Here is a 9,218-nt window from a genome sequence, read left to right on the forward strand (position 1 = left end):
GGCAAGAGGCCCGGTTACTCAGTGAAGACAAACTGTATTATTTCTCTCTTCTCTTTTTTTTTTTTTATTTTTTATTTTTTTTATGTAACGTGACTGTATTGTGACTATAGGTCAACCAAGGTCAGAACATAAGGCACCCAGGTGATCTAGCCGGGAATTTCAAACTCAATCTTTATGTGAAAACCAAATCATGAACTTTAAGATAAGGACACTCGTACTTCTTTTGCGAATAAGGTCAACAAATAAATAGGTAACACAAGTGAACTCCTGAGGCTTTCCTATTGTCATTGAATACTTGTGTGGGGATCTAATAATAGGTCTCTAATAAGTCATAATATGCTCCTTGCCTTAATAGCTGCACATGTTTATTTCTTTGAAAAATATAGTGGTAATTAAATGCAACAAAATATATGTTTGTTATTATTATTACTATTATTATATTTTTGTATTATTTTTTATTTATATATATATAAATATATATATTTTTAAATAGAGTTTTTTTTTTTTTTGACATATATGACAATTGGTATGATATATAGAAAAATATAGTAATCTCTCCCCCCAACTTAAATTCAACATTGTCCCCAATGTTTCAACATGAATGCATTAAATATGATAGTATGAAGGATAATAAGGCTGAAGGTTAGAATTTACCAGAATGACTGCACACTGTTGTTGCTCACCAATTGTCATATGAAAGAAAGAAAAATTATGTACAAACAAAGGATCTCTAGCAGATATAGAGATCAATCCTGATAAACAGGATCTCCCAGATTGGTCGATTCAACTTCTGGGGTAAAGTTGTCCAAAAATAACTTCAAACGTTGGCCATTTACTTTAAAAATATTACCGGTGTTTGGATTCTCTATCTCAACGGTTCCATACGGATAAACAGTTTTAACTATAAATGGACCAGTCCACCTAGATCTCAATTTTCCTGGAAATAAATGAAGTCTTGAATTATACAATAGAACTTTCTGGGAAGGCTCAAATGTTTTTCTCATAATATTTCTATCATGAAAGATTTTCATTTTATTCTTATAAATTCGAGCATTCTCATATGCTTCATTCCTGATTTTCTCTAGTTCATTAAGTTGAAGTTTGCGTAGTGCACTAGCCTTATCCATATCAAAATTAAATCTCTTAATAGCCCAGTATGCCCTATGCTCCAATTCCACAGGCAAGTGACAAGCTTTGCCAAAAATAAGACGGTACGGAGACATACCAATCGGACTTTTAAAAGCAGTACGATAAGCCCAAAGTGCATCAGTTAAACGCAAAGACCAGTCTTTGCGATTTGGGTTAACCGTTTTTTCCAGAATATTCTTAATTGATCGATTGGATACTTCAACTTGTCCACTTGTTTGTGGATGATAAGGGGTGGCGACTTTATGGGTGATCCCATATTTTCGCATTAAAGCCTCAAAAGGCTTATTACAGAAGTGTGAACCCCCATCACTGATGATGGCTCGAGGTGTTCCAAATCTGGAAAGAATGTTTTCCTTTAAAAATTTTAGAACAGTTTTGTGGTCATTATGTTTGCAAGGAATTGCCTCAATCTATTTGGAGACATAATCCACAGCTACTAAGATGTACAAATTTCCGAATGAAGGAGAAAATGGGCCCATAAAATCTATTCCCCAACAATCAAATATTTCGATAATTAAAATTGGGTTGAGGGGCATCATATTCCTACGAGTTATCCCACCTAACTTTTGACAACGCTCGCAAGCTTTGCAAAAGTTATGGGAATCTTTAAACAAGGTGGGCCAATAGAAACCGCACTGTAAAATTTTTGCAGCCGTTTTCTTAGCAGAGAAATGACCACCGCAAGCTTCAGAATGACAAAAGAAAATGACACTAATAAATTCGTCATTAGGTACACATCTCCTAATAATTTGATCTGGGCAGTATTTGAAAAGATAAGGATCATCCCAGAAAAATTTTTTTATTTCAGTCAAAAATTTTCTTTTGTCTTGTTTATTCCAATGACTTGGTAGTTCACCTGTGACTAGAAAATTTGCAATGTCTGCAAACCAGGGTGAAGATGTGATCTCAAACAGTTGCTCGTCAGGAAAAGTGTCTTTTATGGGTGAATTGTCTAAGGAATCTGGAAGAGTGAGACGGGACAAGTGATCAGCTACTACGTTCTCTACCCCCTTTTTATCTCTTATTTCTAGAAAAAATTCTTGGAGCAGAAGGATCCACCTAAGCAAACGCGCCTTAGCATCCTTTTTTGAAAGAAGGTACTTAAGGGCAGCGTGGTCAGTGTAGATAATGATTTTGGATCCAATCAAGTTAGACCTAAATTTGTCTAGTGCAAATACTACGGCGAGTAGTTCTTTTTCCGTAGTGGTGTAATTCATTTGTGCACTATTTAAAGTCTTACTTGCATAGTAGATAACATAAGGTTTCCTTTCTTTTCTTTGCCCTAGAACTACCCCAACTGCATATTCACTAGCATCACACATAATTTCAAAAGGAAGCGACCAGTCAGGTGGTTGCATGATGGGAGCAGAGGTCAGCAAGCTTTTAAGTTTATCAAAAGCTCTTTGACATTCTTCAGACCACACAAATTGGGTTTCCTTTTGAAGGAGATTACATAAGGGTTTAGATATTGAACTAAAATCTTTAATGAATCTCCTATAAAATCCTGCATGACCCAAAAATGAGCGTATATCTTTGATAGTTTTTGGGTTGGGTAAGTTAGCAATTAAGTCAATTTTAGCCTTGTCTACTTCAATTCCTTCAGATGAAATAACATGCCCGAGAACAATTCCCCTAGTTACCATGAAATGGCACTTTTTCCAGTTTAAGATTGGATTCTTCTCCTCACACCGAATTAAGACTAGTCTTAAATGGTCCACACAGTTTTCAAAAGAGGAGCCAAAAACCGAAAAATCATCCATGAAAACTTCCAAAAAGCGCTCAACCATGTCCGAGAAAATACTGAGCATGCATCTTTGGAAGGTTGCAGGAGCATTACATAATCCAAAAGGCATTCTCTTGTAAGCAAATGTGCCAAAAGGACATGTAAAAGTGGTCTTTTCCTGATCTTCAGGATCAATTGCAATTTGGTTGTAACCTGAATAGCCATCTAGGAAGCAATAATATTTATGACCTGCTAACCTTTCTAAAATTTGATCAATAAAAGGTAGAGGAAAATGATCCTTCCTAGTGACAGAATTAAGTTTCCTATAGTCAATGCATACACGCCAACTAGTGGGGACCCTAGTTGGAACTAATTCATTGTTGGCATTTTTGACTACAGTAACACCAGATTTTTTCGGGACCACTTGGGTTGGACTTACCCATTTACTATCTGAAATTGGGTAGATCATACCCGCATCCAGAAGTTTCAGAACTTCTGCTCTAACCACATCCTTCATGTTTGGGTTTAATCGACGTTGAGGTTGACGAGAAGGTTTGGCATCAGCTTCTAAGTGGATTCTATGAGTGCAAATTGAGGGACTAATTCCCTTGATATCAGCAATTGTCCACCCTAATGCTCCCTTATGTTCCTTGAGAATTTCTAATAATTTTAATTCCTGATTTTGTTCGAGTTGGGATGATATGATCACAGGAAAGGTCTCTTCTTGACCAAGGTATGCATACTTTAGCTCAGATGGTAAAGGTTTTAGCTCAAGTTTGGGTGCTTGAACACTAGATGGTAGAGGACTATTGTTGCGTATGGGCAATTCTTCAAAACGAGATTTCCACCTATCTGTATCCAACAAAGGAGCTGAATCTAATATAGCACTGATTTCTCTAAAGTTTTGGTTGATATCTGTATTTCTGAAATGAGTGAGGCATGTTTCTAAAGGATCAGAAGAAAGAGATGGGACAAGAGCATCTTCTACAATGGAGTCGATCAGATTAACTCCATGAATTTCATCATTTTCATTGTCATTATCGGGTTATTTACAAATGTTAAATATATTAAAATCTATAGTCATATTTTCGAATGACATTTTCATTATTCCATTTCGATAGTTGATCAAAGCATTGGAAGTAGCTAGAAATGGGCGGCCTAGAATGACAGGTATTGGAGTGGTACAGTTCATGACAGGCTAGGTATCTAATACTATGAAGTCGACTGGAAAATAAAATTTATCAATTTGGACAAGTACATCCTCGACTACTCCTCTTGGTATCTTTATAGATCGATCAGCAAGTTGGAGAGTAACCTTGGTGGGTTTTAGTTCACCAAGTCCTAATTGTTCATAAACTGAATAGGGCAGTAAGTTAACACTAGCACCTAAATCTAGAAGGGCTTGTTGTATCCTGAAGTTTCCTATGATGCAAGATATGGTAGGACAACCAGGATCTTTATATTTAGGTGGGGTGTTGTGTTTGAGAATAGCACTCACCTGTTCAGTTAGAAAAGCTTTCTTTTGTACGTAAAGCTTTCGCTTTATGGTACAAAGATCTTTTAAAAATTTTGCATAAGATGGAATCTGCTTAATGGCATATAATAGAGGAATGTTAATCTTTACTTGTTTAAAGATTTCCAGAATTTCTTGATCAGGTACTCCTTTTTTAGCTGCAAGCAAGCGCTGAGGAAATGGAGCAACTATCTTGTGATGCAGTATTGGATCATTTTGTTCATTATCATCTTCATCATTCTTTTCAATAGATTTTTTAGGTTTGTCATCTTTTGTTGGAATTTCTTTGTTAATTATTTTTCCACTCCGAAGGGTTGTAACAGACTTTACTTGCTCAAATTTACGTTGGGATGAACTTGCTTCATGGACCTCATGTTGACCCTTTGGGTTAGATTGAGGTTGGGCTGGAAATGTCCCTCTTTCCCTAACATTAAGTTGAGCCTCAATTCTACCTACAGAATTTTTAAGTTCTTGGAGTGATTGCATTGTATTCTGATTTATTTGAGTCTGCCCTTGCATGAAGGTTTGCAAAGTATCTTCAAGGGATTTCCTATGTGGTGGCACATAAGGAGTAGGAACAGAATTTTCTTGAGATTCATTGGCAGTGGATCCATGTCTCCAGCTAAAGTTAGGATGGTTTCGCCAACTAGGATTATATGTTTCTGGAAATGGTCTTTTATAAGTATTGGTGAAATTTGCTTGATCATGCAACACTTCTTGAAAAGCAGGGATTGTAGGACAATCCTTGGTTACATGTGCATTACTCTTACAAATTCCACATATACTTTCAACAATAGTTTGTGCTTTTCCTATATTGGCTTTGCTTAATTCCATGGCTTCAACCTTCCTAGTCAAATTAGCAATTTTTACATTGACATCATTATCATCTTTAATAAGATATATTCCTCCTTTTGCATTAGGTGCTATTTTTGATTTTTCATTTTTATCTATTGTATCCCAAGCTTGTGCATTTTCTGCTAAAAGATCAAAATAATCCCAAGCTTCATTTGGTTCCTTACTCATGAATTCACCATTACACATCATTTCTACAAATTGTCTCATATTGGAGGACAAACCATCATAAAAGAAACTAATGACCCTCCAAATTTCATATCCATGATGTAGGCAAGCAAGGAGAAGGTCCTTAAATCTTTCCCAACACTGAAAAAATGTTTCTCCATCTTTTTGTGCAAAGTTCATGATATTTCTTCTAAGTGTGTTTGTTTTATGTGTTGGGAAGAATTTCTTTAAAAATTCTCTTGTCATTTCTTGCCAGGTAGCTATGGTCCTAGGCCTTAAGGAGTGTAACCATGACTTAGCTTTTTCCTTTAAAGAAAAAGGAAATAACTTAAGCTTAACTACCTCTTCAGTGACATCATTGAAATGAAGTGTTGAACATACTTCATCAAATTCTTTCAGATGCAAATAGGGACTTTCAGAATCAAGTCCGTGAAACTTTGGAAGTAATTGGATTATTCCTGGTTTCATGTCAAAATCTCCTGCAGCAGTAGGAATAACCATACAGGATGGGGTACTGGTCCTAGTGGGTTGTAAATAATCACGAAGCGTTCTAATAGGTAAGTCATCTTGAAATTCATTATCTCCCTGATTACTACCATTATCTTCCATTTGATTATTTGAATTTTGAACAATTAAATTTTTATCTTTTGATTCAACTCGAAATAATCTATTCGTTTTATCTCTTTGCCACAACCGCATATACTGACCAATTAACCAGTCGACTTTTTTTTTAATTATTATTATTATTAATTATTTATTTATTTATTTTGTATATATATATATATATATATTTTAGAGTTTTGGATGAGTATGAGTATTACCTAAAGCTATGAATATTGACACCCTGCTACTAAAATTATTCACAATCAAACAGTATCAAAGCATAGCACCCTTATTGCTAATGTTTTCCTAAAAATTTCTAGACAGCTCCTAACTGGTTTGAAGAGTACACTTAAGCCTCCAATCCGGTCTGATAACCTAGTCGACCAGGTAAGCTCCCAGGTAAGTGGAGGGGTCACGATGCGTATAGCAAAGGTCCCACTTAAAAACCACTTTCCTCGAACAGAAACTGTCTCCCTTTAATCACTTAGAGGGACAAAGCTTGCCTAGACATCGACCGGGGTCATAGAGCGAAATTGGTGCAACTTTCAGTGGTCTTCGTCCTATTGAGCTCGATTATCCTTAGGGGCCAACGTCTAGTTGATTTTAATTAGGCTTAGGATATTTATGCACTTGGATGATTTTTGGGCTAAGGACGAGTGATGAAATCCCGACCTTATCTTGTTAATGGGTTCAGCCCTTTGATTATTTTATGCAAATGCTTTATACTATATGCAACAATCAAGAAGATTTTTAACATTTTATGTCATGACATTAAATTGCATTTGAATAGTTGATCAAGCAAACTAGCTAAATTTTTTTTCTTCTTTTTATTTATTTATTATTTTTATTATTTTATTATTTTAATTAATAATAATTTTTTAATTTTTTAAAACAAGAGTAAAATTCTAATCTAGGAAAAATAGGACTAGTATGAGCAAAACAGAAAAATTAATTTAAATACTCACGGCAGGAGTTCGTTCACTCCGGAAATCCAAAAATGTGATCTTGATCTTCCTCGTTACTGGTCCTGCTTTGTGTCGCCCTTGAATCTGAAAAGATTTGAAAATTCAGCTGTGTTAAAAGTAAAGAAAAATTGAAGAACTAAAAATAAAGAATTGAAATTTTCAGCCTTGTTCTCGTTCGCACGTTGCAAATCCCCGGCAATGGCGCCAAAAACTTGCTACGATTTTAATCTTGCTCTTTTAAAAAAGAAAATTAAACGTAGGATACCCCAAGTATAGGGTGTAGCAAAGTAATATTCTCGGTGAGACCGAGATCGAATCCACAGGGATTTGACAGTGAACAAAAACTAAAGGCTAAATAATATTCGAATTGACAAAATATAACTAAGGCATCAGGATTCAGCCTAGCACTTCATCATGGTTTTCTTAAAATCATCTATTATCTCAGTTAAATAGATTTAGTTTTATGGGCAGCATTACAGTAATTCTATTTTAAACTACAGGGATTTCTAAGCATCTGTTATACCCGGGGGAAAATAACAAATCAAAAAAAATATATAAGTTTGAAATAATTTCTATAAATTTACTGCACCATAAATCAAAAAGAAAAACATTAAAATCCCATTGATGATTAAATGAAATACATGAAGAAATTGCTAGGCTTTTCCCTAGCCTTAGCTAGAGAAGATTTAGCTACTCATATGAAATGGAAACATTTTTATAAAAAGGAATTGTAAAGAATAACTTAAAATAAACATAAATCCCTTTTTCCTTTTTTTTTTCTTTGGTTCAGAAAACAGGATGCTCTGTTTTCTTCTCCCGGTTGCTTCCTCCCTTCCGTGGCCTCTTCTCCTCTCTCGCTCGGCTGGGAAAGAAATGGATGTTGGCTTCCCTGGTTCCGTGGCTTCCCCTCGCTTCCTCCTTTTCCTCCACCGTGTGGTTCTCTCCTTCCTCGTCGGCTGATTTCCCTCCTTTCGTCCGGCTGGAAAGATTGGAAGAGGAGATGCTCCCTTCTCGCCCTTTCTGTGGTTGCTTGCTCGGCTGCCTTCTTATAGCATGTTGAAGAGGCCGGATGAAACGCGGCTGAGATGCGGGGTGGAGGGAGTTGCGAATATGGGAAGACTCCTCGTGGATGGAATTAATTTGCTGGGAACGGCTGGAAAACGATTGGATGCATGGAATACGTGGATGGCCGTTGGGGTGTTGAGAAGACTCCTCGGCTGGAAGCTCTATTCCGAAATGGATGATCCGATTGCATGTGCTGGGAGGTCTCGGACAGTTGGAAGATGCTGGGAAGCTCCTCGGCATTAGGAGTTTGAACATTGAAGAAGTTTGAGCTGCAGTCATTGATGTTGGATTTGTGGATAAGCTGAGAAGAAACGGGGGAGACGGAAGGACTCTGATGAATGCTGGGACGTTGCAGACGTTTGGGAAGTTAAGAAGACTCGGCTTGGGACTCTTCTCCTCCGATGGCTGCTGGCCTCCTCCCTTTCCGTCGCACGCTCCACGCTTGGATGAGCTGGGAAGAAACAGGGGAAACGGAAAGATGCTGATGAGATGCCATTTGGAATTGAAGAGCTGGTTTAGCTTAGGTCTCTTGGGTCTGATTTAAGTCCCTAGAAGCGCCGCTCTATATGCTTGAACTTCTGATGAGACCTTGGCTCCTTAGCAAGAGCTATGGCGCCATTATTATCGCAGTAGAGTGTTATGGCATCTGATGACATTACATCCAATTCCGCAATAAATTTCTTGAACCAGAAGCCTTCCTTAGCAGCTTCAGAGGCGGCGATGTATTCAGCTTCCATAGTAGAATCAGCAATGATCGGTTGTTTAGAACTCTTCCAATTCACCGTACCACCATTGCACAAGAACACATATCCAGATGTTGACTTCCTATCATCGACGTCAGTCATGAAGTCTGAATCTGTGTACCCTTCTATCTTTAACTCTGATGATCCTCCAAAGACCAAGAATAAATCTTTAGTTCTTCTTAAGTACTTAAGAATATTCTTCACAGCTGTCCAGTGTTCTTCACCTGGATTCGACTGATATCTGCTTGTGACACTCACAGCTAGGGCTATATCAGGTCGTGTGCATAGCATGGCATACATGAGGCTCCCTATTGCCGATGCATAAGGGATCTTGCTCATGCGTTGAATCTCTTCAAATGTGTTGGGGCACATCTTCTTGGAGAGATGAATTCCATGCCTAAGAGGTAAGAGACCCCTTTTGGAGTTTTCCATGCTGA

General features: G+C 37.1%; 1 non-coding gene across 1 annotated transcript; it reads left to right on the forward strand.

Annotated features, from left to right (window-relative positions):
* Positions 1-5,496: 5,496 nt before the first annotated feature.
* Positions 5,497-5,603, forward strand: LOC149753719 (small nucleolar RNA R71). Its single transcript, XR_016409319.1, has one exon. It is a non-coding gene; the product is annotated as a small nucleolar RNA R71 (small nucleolar RNA).
* Positions 5,604-9,218: the final 3,615 nt, after the last annotated feature.

The sequence above is a fragment of the Phoenix dactylifera genome, chromosome 4, assembly GCF_051530095.1.
Source record: "Phoenix dactylifera cultivar Ajwa chromosome 4, Ajwa_hap1_PhDact_Kaust_v1.1, whole genome shotgun sequence".
Lineage (NCBI taxonomy): Eukaryota > Viridiplantae > Streptophyta > Magnoliopsida > Arecales > Arecaceae > Phoenix > Phoenix dactylifera.